This window comes from Colobus angolensis, unplaced genomic scaffold (assembly GCF_000951035.1).
Source record: "Colobus angolensis palliatus isolate OR3802 unplaced genomic scaffold, Cang.pa_1.0 Scaffold38, whole genome shotgun sequence".
In the NCBI taxonomy this organism is placed as follows: Eukaryota; Metazoa; Chordata; class Mammalia; order Primates; family Cercopithecidae; genus Colobus; species Colobus angolensis.
In genome coordinates, this window is record NW_012117154.1 from 1,808,357 (window position 1) to 1,821,779 (window position 13,423).

Consider the following 13,423-nt stretch of genomic DNA (forward strand, 5'->3'; position numbering starts at 1 on the left):
TAGTTATTTGGCTAATTCTGAAGCAGTTACTTTCCTTTGTCAGTGGGGAAATCAGTTTGGATTGCCGTAAGGCGAAACCTCGCTGGAATATTTTAAAATCTGTTACCTATCCTTATAAGAAAAGTTATGTAAGTTTTCTGTGGTAGGTGTATGGAATGTAAACAATCCTGACTTTGGAAACATTATGAACTGTGTTCACGACCCATGATTAATATGTTTTTTAATCTGTGTGTAATTTCGTGAGAGTTTAGACTATCCTCAGCTAATAAATGTTATACTGGGTGAAATTTCCACATTGCTCCTGTAACGCCGACGTTTGTCTCCTCTGTACTTCCGCATTTAGTCGCTTGAAGGAAATAAGAATTTATTGTTCAATAGACATTTATTGACCTCATAATTTCTTTAACCCACAGGTTAGAAAACTTACAACGAATGTAGTATTTAACTGGAAAACTAAAGACCAAAAATGTGTACCATTAATTCAAATGTTTAGATTTATTTTTATCTGAACATATCTTAATCTTTTTCCCTTTAACCTGTAAGAGGGATTTTGGAAAAAAAAAAATCCAAGTGATTCTTAGTATCTCTTTTTTTTGCAACCTCAGGATCACACACACACACTCACAAACTCATGCATGATCAACTGTTATCCCCAATCCTATCTTATTTTGTCCTCTCATGAATGTTTAAACAAATATGAAACAATCAGTAGTAATAGCCTTAGGTGACAAATTCTCTCCTATTTAAAATTGTCCTAAAAATCAAAAGAAAAGTGTCCTATAAAGCTATAATACATTTTTAAACACCATCATTTTGTGAAAACTAAATACAGTATCAGAGACACTTCCAGCCGAGTAATTAAATAAGTAAGCACTTACCTCACACACAGCTTCCCCGGGTGCTGTTCTTTCTTTCCATACCTTCTAGGGTTTTACTTTTTAGCAGTTTTTCTCCTTCTCTAACTGTTAATATAATAAATGACCATCCACCCGGAGGTAACAAGGCAAGTCTTCCCAAAATACTGAAGAGCAGAAGAGTTTAACCAAATTGTCGATAGCAGCATGTCAGAAATGCTCATCAAATAATGGAATAGACCTTTCTTCACTGAATTAAATAAATGTATAAATAGTCTGGGGGTTTTAGAGAAATTGCCTTGGTTGAACTTTGTGATTCTGGTTGCTTAAGGAAAACACATTTTTCTAAAACGTCCCCTCTCCATCTTTCCACTCCTTCCTCCCACTAACAGTTGTGGTCATTTTACAGAAAGTCTTATTTCCCCAATTTCCTCTCCTCACACTTCTCACCAGTGCAGACAGCCAGTGTTTTGGGGGGAAAGAGAGCAAGACCCCAGGCTGCATATGCCAGCAAACCTGAGAAGCCAACAAAAGCAGGTCTCCGGGCTCTTTCCCACAAGGCTCAGCACAACCTCACTCTGCTTCTGCATCGAGGAAATCTTGAAAGGGCTGTGCTTTCTTGGGGCGTGTGTGTGTGTGTGTGTGTGTGTGTGTGCGCGCAATTATATACCTGAATAACAATGACATACTTGGTACAAGAAAACCCACCAATATGTGACTTTAGACATGGAATAGAGAGGCAAAGTTATTCAGATTTAATCAGTACATGCCAAATCCTTGAAATATCCTTTCCTGTCCAATCTCCTCTCATCTGTTTAGAGACTCGAAGCAACCCACGAACTTTTTTGCATACTTTGCCTCAGAGTTCAGGGTTGCTTATGAAATGTAGTTGCGTGGTGGATGCGTCAGAGTCTTAGAGCCAACCTAACAGTCCAGAGACTGAGCTGTAAGCATGACAAAGCTGTAAATGACTGGTCCTTGGGAATACATGTTGAGGGCATATACACCTCCCTAATCATTTTCTTCAGTCTTTAATATGTAAGTCATACAGCTATCGTTATTTTTTTCCCTGCAACAATTCAACCATTGCACCCCAGATTAAATCGTGTGTCTCTAAATGTGTTGTTTTAATTCTTTCAAGGAAAAATAATCTGACACCGAAAATTGTCAGAAAGCTATTACATGAGTTAATATTAACTTTTATGTCTGCAAAGATGAGTTTGTTGCTTATTCATGGGCAAATACAAGAGGCAAGTCAGTCAGAGGTTATTGTCTGTCTTCTCTCTTTTCTGTCCTTTACCTTTATCTCATAAAAGCCACCTCAGGAGTGGGACTTTTGGTGCAGTTGATGGTGGGATAAGGCCAGGCAGGTCTGGATCTAGAACAAAGTGAACCAAAGGTGGGCCTTACTCTATGCCCCTCAAGGATGCAGTGCCCTGGAGGGAGACAGGTCTGACCCAACACACCTGGCTCAGGTAACTTCCTGGTGCCAGTTTTGCAGACAAGTGAAGGAGCAGTGTGACCCGGTAGTAGCTCCAGAGACAAGCAATCGAAGAAGTGCTAAATCTTCCCCAAAGGAACACAGGGAGCCTGCTCCCACCTTTAAAAGGAGAACTAAGGGCAGAGAGGGAGAGAAACTAAGTTATAATTTATAAATAAGGGTTTATAAACATTTAGGAAATGCTAATTCTTTCTTGGAACCTTTATTTATAAGTTATAACTTAGTTTCTCTCCCTCTATGTCCTCGATTCTCCATTTAAGAAGTTCTATTTGCTAAATATTACTCTGTTGAAATGAAAGAAAAAAATGAGAGAACAGATATTTCTGATAAAAAGGCCAGGCAAGAAAGTTGAACTTGACAAGTGTAGCCTCTGGTACACGTCTCTGGATTAATTCAGATGATAGTAGGGGGATCTCCACTTATTGTAATGCAGCTGGAATACACATAGTGAATTCTGTCACATTCCCAGGGAGAATTTCAATCAGAAACACCTGTGCTATTCTCACAAGGGAAAGGTCAGAGCTCCATGAGGAGTTTGTGTATCTGCATTTGTCTTGATGGGCATTGTGCCTTAACTAGAGAAGAGATCAGTAAACCAGTGCCACCACCATCCAATTTGAATCCAGAAGTTCACACTTGACCTAATTCCAGAATACAGTTCGTGCTTCTAGAAGTAAAATTCTAAAGCACACAATTCCAGATATTTTAGCCACTCTACAAAGATGAATCAGGGTCACATGATCATGCTCACATCAGAAGATGCAGGAGAAGGACAGAGATTTGCGTTTTGATACAAAACACGCATGTGCCAGCCACCCGATCGTTTACAGTAGGGAGCAGTTGAGTGGAAGGGCATGTCTGTACTACCTTAGGACTGAGGACCTACAGAGGGAACACTGGAAAGAATTAGCAACAGAATAACCCAGGTTTTGTTTGATTCCGTCTCTACCACCCCACAGCTCAAATTCAGAGCATTCACTGTATAGGGATCCACACTGAACCAACCAAGCAGGCCGTCTCGTAGTAGCCTGGCCAGAAGTCACAGCGGCTGTGTTGGCCACTGATTCCCTCATTCAGAGTTCAGACATCCTGAGCCTGTCCATGTCCCTGGGATTACAGATAACATGAGTCCTCAGAGTCACCGCTGGGCCATCAAACAAAAACGAGGGTGACGCAGAGAAGGAACACTGCAGCGGGGAGTGCGATTCTTAGGATGCCTGGGTTTTGGTTTCACTGGCATCCTGCTTCAGTCGGAGCTGCCCTGGTGTCAGGCGGATGGCTATGGAACTGATGTGCATTTTTTCTAGTGTCTGTACTGGAGGCTGATGAAGATTTTATGGACCCTTAAGACTGCACAATTTGGGGGCTTTCTTTAGAGAAAACAAATGCAAAATTAGGACTGTACTATTAGGTACAAGGATTTGGATAGGACCTGAGCAAGTGAGGAATCCTGAAGCTGAAGTTTCATTAACTTCTTGGTAAATTCACTCTGTGTCATACATAGTAAAGGCCTGATACTTGTCTCTTGAATGAATGGTTGAATTAATTTATGTAAATTTTAGCTGCTGGCTGCCCTCTCAATAACTGAAAAATGATAAGCAAAAAATACCAATCATGCTTATCCATATCTAGTGATCAGTGATACATGGAAAACTGATCTCAATGCTGTCTAGAATGTTTCTCGCTTCATTGGCACCTTGCCATGAAAGGTAGGTCCTTGTACTTGAATCTTTAGGTCATATCTCAGCCCAAGGGTAAGATGCTATCAAAGCTGCGTTTCCTATGGTAGAGTATGTGAGTACTGAAATTAACTGTGCACTTTTTCCACTTGAGAAGCCCCCAACTTAAAACTTAAAGAACGTTATGCTAGTTGTACCACTAGACCCTAGAATGGTATTGAATGCATGAATAATAAGCATCTTCTTGAGCAGACTTGAGGGCTTGCCCCAGTGGAATATGTGTGTCTCTGGTGAGAAGTCTTCCTCTTTATTCCTTAGTTTCTATTAACGCTGTTTCCAATTTTTGATAGCAGTTAATTGTGTCATTTCTTGGTAGAAATGCTGGCTAAACCCATGCCTACCAGGACAAATAATGTTCTCACTCAGTGATGTTTACATTTTCAAATATTTGCAGATTGATATCTTGCTTCATCTTTGACCTCTTTGCCAAAAAATGCAAGGTCAGCTCCCTGAATCTTGCTTTCTTATTTCCTAAGTTATCCTTGAAAATTTGAAAAGTTTATCCTTTGCTTTGAAAGTTCATGAAATTTGGCATCATTTGTACTCTTCCTACCAATGCCATTCCCACATGTCTGCTAGGAGGTAAAGAAAATGTAATGAACCCTGGAGCACCTGGCTGCTGCAACCAGCATGCTCTGAATACTAAGAAATGGGAACCCTGCCCTGTCTTTTTTATATTGTCAGAAGTTCGTGGAAAGAATTTATATATGGACAGTGAGCTGTATTACATACGGACATACACATACAAGTGACAAAGGCAGTGTGGGTGTGTATTTAGCTAGGACATTAATCACAAAACTGACTGTGTAGGTATAGAGAGGCTATCCCAATGTCAACAACATCAGAATACAATGGTGCTGCATTTTGAACATCTTGTTTAACATATTTCAAGTCTATAATTTTGACTTATAGTCCATATTAAAGATTAAGTACAGGCCAGGTGCAGTGGCTCACGCCTGTAATCCCAGCACTTTGGGAGGTCGAGGCGGGCGGATCAAGTGGTCAGGAGATCAAGACCATCCTGGCTAACATGGTGAAACCCCATCTCTACTAAAAATACAAAAAATTAGCTGGGCGTGGTGGCAGGCGCCTGTAGTCCCAGTTACTCAGGAGGCTAAGGCAGGAGAACAGCTTGAACTTGGGAGGAGGAGGTTGCAGTGAGCTGAGATCACACCACTGCACTCTAGCCTGGGCAACAGAGCAAGATTCTGTCAAAAAAACCACAAAATTACGTGCACACAAAACAATTGTCCTCTAAACAGTGTTTTTAAAAAGTGATGTTGTAGTGACATTGATATCTGACATTTTTTTTTTCTTTTTTTGAGATGGAGTCTTGGTCTGTCACCCAGGCTGGAGTGCAGTGACATGACCTTGGCTCACTGCAACCTCCACCTCTCAAATTCAAGCGATTCTCCTGCCTTAGTCTCCCAAACAGCTGGAATTACAGGCACCTGCCACCACGCTTGCCTAATTTTTGTATTTTCAGTAGAGACAGAGTTTCACCATGTTGGCCAGGAGGATCTTGAACTCCTGACCTCAGGTGATCCACCCACCTGAACCTCCCAAAGTGCTGGGATTACAAGCATGCGCTATTGTGCCTGGCTGACATTGACATCTTAACGTCACTCCTTAAAAAGAGTTGGATGTAATGTCACATGACTTGATTCTTATCAACAGGAATGCTGTGATAATCCGATTAAGAAACAGTGTCTTGGTTCCTGGCCCTATGAACAGAAGAAGGCTAGCTTCTCCCAGGCAGGCCAAAGCTGCTTTGAGGAGGGAAAGGGGAGGTGAAGTCTCCACTCCATTGCCACCAGGATGCAGCTGCCTGGGAAGTGGGGGAGGACTCTCAGAGGCTGACCCTATACTTCCTGTCTCAGGAGTCGGGGGACTGGGGTGATTCTGCCGGTCAGAAGGCAGGAGGGAGTGTCCTGAAACACAGTTGAATTTGACAGCAAAGCACTGTCTTTCTATCCTGGGAAGTTCTGTGGTGAGCAGAGTCCTGTGAGGGTCCTGATAACTCCATCCCTGCAAGAAATAAGAAGGTCTGCACTCAAATACGTTCAGAAAACCCTTCCTAGTTTAGGCCCCTCTTGAACCTTCAAAGCAATCATTAACATTTAAAAAAACCCCAAGAAGTTCTGCAGCAAAGACGTTCTTTAACTTTGAATCTGAGTTGTTCATCCATTTTGGACCACAGAACTGTCCTCCACTTCCTCCCTGACCACAACTATGGTTCCCTGCTCTGACTAACGTTTCACACAACCCCGCTGGGGATGCTTTGGCTAAGTGTGATGGGTGTGGGGTGGCAAGGCATCATGCGATCCAAGAAAGAACATGTGTGATGTCCACGCTCCATTTAGGTGTAAGTTGTACTACCGGGGCCTGACTACCCCTGCATGTGACTGGCCAGCCTTCAGGTTTGCAAAGTGGCTGCTTACAGTCAGCCCCAAAGAATTTTTTTTTTTTTTTACTTTCTTTCTCTTTATTTCTTCATATCCACCTTATTACTGAAAGAATATAAGTGAATTTACAAAGATACACACACACACATCATGAAATAAAAGAAAAAAAAAGAGTAAGTCTCAAAAAGGCCATTTGATTAAACATTTACTTACATAAATCTGATCTATTTTTAAAAATCACAATTAAATGCACACAGATCCACAGTGGCAGAATCTTCTGAGCTCAACATTAAATGGAGATCTTAACTACGTTTGAACTTAACTTAGCTTCCTACTTGAACCTAGGAATCAACTGGGCACTCACTGAATGTCATTTTACATGCACTATATTTTACAATTCTTTTGAAAGACAATGTCCGTTTTCCTCTGTGGATCTTTTAAATTTTATTTCACCTTTTACACCCCTTTATGTATAATTTGTTTATACTAAGATTGTAAACTTTCTTCACTGGCTTAGACTCAGATCTGGCACTAGCCTAAGGGAATAATCTCTGGTCCATCAGACCTGGGCTGGGAACCCTCTGTGGGATGCCTTCCCCATTCCTGGAGATAGCTGGTTCCCCCTGCTTGGCCCCACTTTACAAGGGCCTGCTTACTTGTCCCTTTTCCCTACAGGGCTGCAAACTCTTTGACAATGGAGATTTTATGTAATTATTTCTTTGTGCTTTCAGTGCATGGCCCAAGGTATTCCTCAAGCCATATGTACTGAATCCACATGCACTGACATGAAAAGCATAATTTTTGCTATAATTACATCTTCACTTTCACCATGAATTTACATCTACCTCGTCCTGCAAATGCACAGCAGAGACCTTTTTATCTGAAGTCTTTTGAAAATATGTGTGTGTGAAAACAGCTAACTGGTGTGTTCTCTCCCTTGGTGAACATTACAAAGTGACAGATTGGCTGCTAGAATTGTGTAAGTGAGGTTATTAAGGAGGGAGACATCTTATTAAGGAGTGAAAAGAAACAGGGAACCATGTGCTTAAGATATAGTAGTTGTGTAAACCCAACAGAGGAAAAATAGAAAACATGAAGGTTATTTTGGAAAGAAGAAAATGAAGAAACTTGAAATAAAACAGAAAAGTAAATACAGAGCCAGCAGGGTTCAGCGTGGGAGTGTGGGCTGGAAGTTTGATTCTGAGGAAGAAAACAAGGCGAAAAAATAAAAGGAAGAATATACTGCAATCCCAGGCTAGAAAGGGGTAATTTGATCTGTGGAGCAGCAAATGCAGAAAACAACAAAATTAGCATCAATTCAGTCTCCTTCAAACACTATGTCTAGATCTGGCTTGTGTTAGCATACCTGTGGCAATAAAGGTATTTGGCTCTGAATGTGTTTTAAATTTTAAATTGAGAGAATTTTCTAACATTTGCCCATTTTAAAGATGAAATATTTTAGGACTAAAACTTGTAAAGGGCCACTTTTCTGTGATTATGGTCAAGTGCATTTCGTTGCAGCTGGGAGCAGCTTATGCCAGTATATGACATTCAGAGTCTAGGGCTGCATGAGGATATGTACATTTAAACATGAATTTTATAATTATGAATATTAACCTGTCTAGTCCAATATCCTGGGAATGTTCCCTAAATGATACTTTCTGCACAGCACTTTGTTTAGTTTTCAGTATCTGAAGAAATGGTCTGACTTGCTAGCCCTGTGGTTGGTAGAAATGTATATTTAATGAGTTTTTAAATCAACTCTCACTCGGAATTTGGATAGTCAGGCTTTAACCCTCAGTGATCTTCACCAAGCACATTCTTGCCAAGGGCTTACTCTGCAGGAGGCTGGGTGGTCAGTCTTATGTCGATTTAGAAGATATAAGTGGAGAAGACTTAGTCCTTGATCTCAAGGAGCCTCCAGGCTGCTGCTGGACGGAGGTGTGGATAGGAAGACATGGAAGTAGAGAAACTGTAAAGAAAAACACCCAAAGCACAAGAAAGGCTGCAGTGCCCAGCAGAATGTGATGACATTGACATGAGAGACCCTGACAAAGTTCCAGGGAAAGTCAGAGAGGGAAAGACCAGATCCTTTTGGGATGATTGTAAGAGGCACTGGGACATTTGAGACGTGCCTTGCAGAACAAGAGGACTTCCAGGGTCAGGACAAGGAGAAGCCGTCAGAGCAGGAGGGTGACGGGAGTTAATGTGCACTAGCAGGAGGGTGTGGGAGGCCAGCAGTGTGCACAGGGGCTGAGCTTACTGCAAGGAAGGAATGGGAGAGTGAGGGCCACAGTCAGGACAAAGCTGGCAGCCAACAGCCAACAGTGCTGAACACTCCTGAAGGCCAGGCAGGGCTCTAAGTATTTCTTTTTGTTTGTTTGTTTATTATACTTTAAGTTCTGGGATACATGTGCAGAATGTGCAGGTTTGTTACATAGGTATACATGCGCCATGGTGGTTTGCTGCACCCATCAACCCATCATCTACATTAGATGTTTCTCCTAATGCTATCCCTCCCCCAGCCCCTGACCCCCCTGACAGTCCCCAGCTTGTGATGTTCCCCTCCCTGTGCCCATGTGTTCTCATTATTCAACTCCCACTTATGAATGAGAGTATGCAGTATTTGGTTTTCTGTTCTTGTGTTAGTTTGCTGAGAATGATGGTTTCCAGCTTCATTCATGTCCCTGCAAAGGACATGAACTTATTCTTTTTTATGACTGCATAGTATTCCATGGTGTGTATGTGCCACATTTTCTTTATCCAGTCTATCATTGATGTGCATTAGGGTTGGTTCCAAGTAATTGCTATTGTGAACAGTGCTGCAATAAATATGTGTGCATGTGTCTTTATAGTAGAATGATTTATAATCCTTTGGGTATATACCCAGTAATGGGATTGCTGGGTCAAATGATATTTCTGGCTCTAGATCCTTGAGGAATCGCCACACTGTCTTCCATGGCTCTAAATATTTCTTAATCCTCACAGAAGCAGACTTTCTTACTAATCTCTTTAGAGATGAGGAAAGCAGGGTGCAGAGGTTAAGAACATGCTGGGGCCATAGGCTTCAGAGAGGGGGTGAAACTGGCCTTTGACGCTAGGCCGTCCATCTCTAGAAGCCACAACCTTAAGCCTCTGCTGCAGGAGATGAAAGTTAAGCATAGGCAATGAGGAGTCACTGAAGATTTTGGTTTTCTGAGTCCTGAGCTGCACTTCAGAAAAAACAGTCTGGTAGTGATGACCAAGTGACTAATTCAGAGGGCATTTTGAGAGACTCAGTGAAAGGAATGAAAACCTGGACCAGTGTAGTGGCTGTAAGAAGGGGCAGGAGAGACACCTGTGCAAAGGGGATTCAGCAGGTGGAATCTGGGGCTTGCACTGATTGGATACAGGAGTAAAGTTGCTTAAAGAGGGAGAGGTGAGAATGAGGACGCCATTGTTAGGAAACAAAAATCAGGATATGTAGCTGGATTTAGGGAGAATAATATGCCTTCAGTTTTGGATGAGTCAGTTCTGGACTGCTCTCATTCCAGAGGATGCTGGAAACAGAGACTGGATCCCTGAGGAGATGCTGTTGGTGAGCACTGATTAACACCATGGGACTCTGAATGGGCAGTAGGGTAACTCAGAGGATGCCAGGAGAGAATAGAAAGATATAATAAGCCAGGTGCGGTGGCTCAAGCCTATAATCCCAGCACTTTGGGAGGCCGAGACGGGCGGATCACGAGGTCAGGAGATCGAGACCATCCTGGCTAACACGGTGAAACCCCGTCTCTACTAAAAATACAAAAAATTAGCCAGGCGAGGTGGCGGGCGCCTGTAGTCCCAGCTACTTGGGAGGCTGAGGCAGGAGAATGGCGTGAACCCGGGAGGCAGAGCTTGCAGTGAGCTGAGATCCATCCGGCCACTGCACTCCAGCCTGGGCGACAGAGCGAGACTCCATCTCAGCAAAAAAAAAAAAAAGAAAGATATAATAAAAGAGGATGAGCACAAGACCTTGGGGAACATAATTACAAAGGATGGGGAAGAAGAAAAACCCACCACACTGCAGGAGAATGAACTCTCAGAGAGGCAGACAGATGACCAACGAATCTGCTGACCCACTAGTAACCAACAGGAGGAATTTTCTGAGGGAAACACAGTTAATGGCACCACCCTTGATTCATATATCAGAGAAGGGGAGATGGAGGGTGTTGAGAGGAAGAACCAGTGAAAGAGGAAGGCTTGGTATCACCCTGCCAACTCAGTTCAGATGAAAAGAGTGAGAGGAACTAAGAGATTATCCTTTGGCTGGCAGAGCAGAGTTCTCAGGGTCCTGGAAGCTCACTGCCTCCAAGCCTATTAATGGTGAATGTTTCTCATGCTCTTTTTTGCTAAATTTGACAAACCCATTCCCCTTCCTCCTCAAAGTCAACTGAGTTATTCACTCAGTTAAATCCATCATGACTTAAGAAGTATATGCTTAGCTTGGAGAGGGGGTTACATCTGTTCCTGTAGTCACATAATTGCTGGAGACATGAAGGAAGATTCCAGCAACTCAGGCCTCTTCTGAACAGGTTGAATACCTGGTTTTTACGAGCAACCAGCTTCAGTTTTCTGAGAAGCTCTGAGTAACTACAACTAAACTACAAGTCTGTTCTTGAAATATGTTTATAATAAAAAAGGAAAGATAATACAGTTATTTGCTAATTGCTGCAATGATTAAAGCAAGATTTTTCAAGTGTATCCTTTCATAAGACTGGCAACCTTTTGAACACAAACAGGATCTGACAAAAATAGTAATAACGAAAGCGGGAGAATAAGGAAGCAATGCCAGTTTTCTTCAGAACAATCAGTTGCCACCGACTTCGAACCTACCTGCAGTTTAAAGTTTCTTTGGCTGGGACTATCTTCTGTTTTTTCAGTGCTGTACTGTGATTCAGCCAAACTTCAGCAGAAAAGGAAGTGCTGCGTTATACTAGTATTGAAAGTTATGTAGGTGGTTTTTTTTAAAAAAAACTACAGCCTAAATTTTCTTAGCAAAAGTCAAATGAGTAACAACACACAGTTTGGAAACATTTGGATAGGAGAAAACAAATATCTGATAAGAGTACTTAAAATCTGAAAAAAAAAAAATGGTGGGAGGAGAGTGAGAAAAAGCCCCTGACAAGTAATGGTAGAAACGTGACAAATGGAAGGTCATTCTAATGAGAGAGGCAGCCTGATCTCATGGAAAGAGACTTTGGCCTTTGGAATCTGACCTTCCTGGATGTGAATTCCAGGTGTGCAGACTCCTGGCCGCAGTGCTTTTGGGAAAGGTGCACTAATGTTCTGAGCTTCAATTTCTTAGCACATTATAAGGCATATGGGAAATAGACAGAGGTGGGTTACTTCTCTCTCCACGCCAGGTTTCAGAGGTTTCAGAGAAGCTAGTCTGACCTCATCTCCCAGTATCATTGAGAAAACTGAAGCTCAGAGGGGCTGGGTCACTTGCCTGAGGTTTTGCAGTACATAGAAGAGCTCGTTCTCCTAATGTGGTCTAGAACTCCTCACCAGGCCTCCTCCTATCCCAGGTGAAACTAAATCCCACTGATTCTCCACCCTCCTTCTTCCCAGGATGAGGCTGAGCTCAAGGCTTGTCATTAAGGCAGCTGGTGAAGGAAGGGTTCATCTTGGAGGTAGAAGCGCTGGACTGGAGTCCCCACCTGTGGGCTGAGGGATCCTCCACAAGTGATTCAACCTCTTAGTTTCTCATTTGCAAAAGGCAGGGTAATTCCTACCACAGGACAACAAGGAAGTTAAATGGCATGATTTTTTGTGAAAGTGTTGTGGAAAGCACTTCTGTCTTCTATCTCATGTATCAGTAGGGAATGAGCATTCTCAAAATGACCAAAACGATTCCTAATTTCCTTCCTAAGGACCTGATTCCCTTTTTATACGTTCTTTTTGTTCTAAAAACAAAACAAAACTTACTTTATAAAGAAAGCCTGAATTCCAGAGCCAGAGTCTATCCTTTAAAAACTTGCAAGCTTTTTTTAAAAAAAAAAAAAACTTATAAAAGGCATCACACTTTCATAAGCAAGAGTTGCAATGTGAAAAAACAGTGGTCAACAGTGAAAAAACTCACTTGCTGGGTTTGCCTGTATGAACAAGTATTGTTAATACAAATTGAATCAGAAATTACCCTTGTCATTGTTTTCTTCTGGAGTTTCTTCTTTCATTTCTGTTTAAAAATACACAGACACATTTAAAAAAGTAACTATCTCCTATGTATTATAAGGAGGAGAAGGTGATAAAGAAGAAGAAAATGAACTTGGCATGCAAGTGGGCCTGGCTCTGGAATTCGGGTGGGTCTAGGAAAAAGTACAGACCTCAGTGGAAAACATATATGGGTGTGTGGGAAATCCCTGTAAACTATAAATTGACTACACAGTGCTTAAGCTGGTGTGGAGAGAAACCACAATGCTCTCTGAAACCAGAGAGGAGGGGACAGAGAGTAAGTTTTGCATGAAGAGAGCACAAACTGTCCCTGGGAGATGGAGCTGCTAGTAATTTTGGGCAGGCTTAGCTGGATCTATTGAAAGTTACCACTGTAAAACCCCACTGTTGCACCCTGGGGTTCTCTGTGGGATGCCCCTACTTGTATCATCCAGGAACCCTATGGCCTGACTCTGCTTCACCCACACTTCTTCCCACCGCTCCCCAACAAGGCCCCCCCCCGTTCAGTTGTTCCTATATGCTTCCCACTTCACTGCCATTGCCTGTGCTGTTCCATTTCCTGGAAAGCATTCTTTCCCTGTTCTGTTAGAATCTCATTATGAAGTTTGAAGCCCTTCAAGGACTCTCCAGACTCAGCTTTCCCTTCCCCATGGGGCCTTACCTCTTCTACACTTTCTAAATGTTATCTTCTCCAGGCTGAACAAAACCTAGTATGTCTCTGTGCTG

At 42.3% G+C, this 13,423-nt stretch overlaps 1 protein-coding gene across 10 annotated transcripts in view; it reads left to right on the forward strand.

The window, feature by feature from the left end:
• The window catches only part of KCNJ15 (potassium channel, inwardly rectifying subfamily J, member 15), a 142,447-nt gene that overhangs the window by 95,432 nt on the left and 33,592 nt on the right, over positions 1 to 13,423 (forward strand). The gene's annotated exons all lie outside the window — the stretch shown is intronic.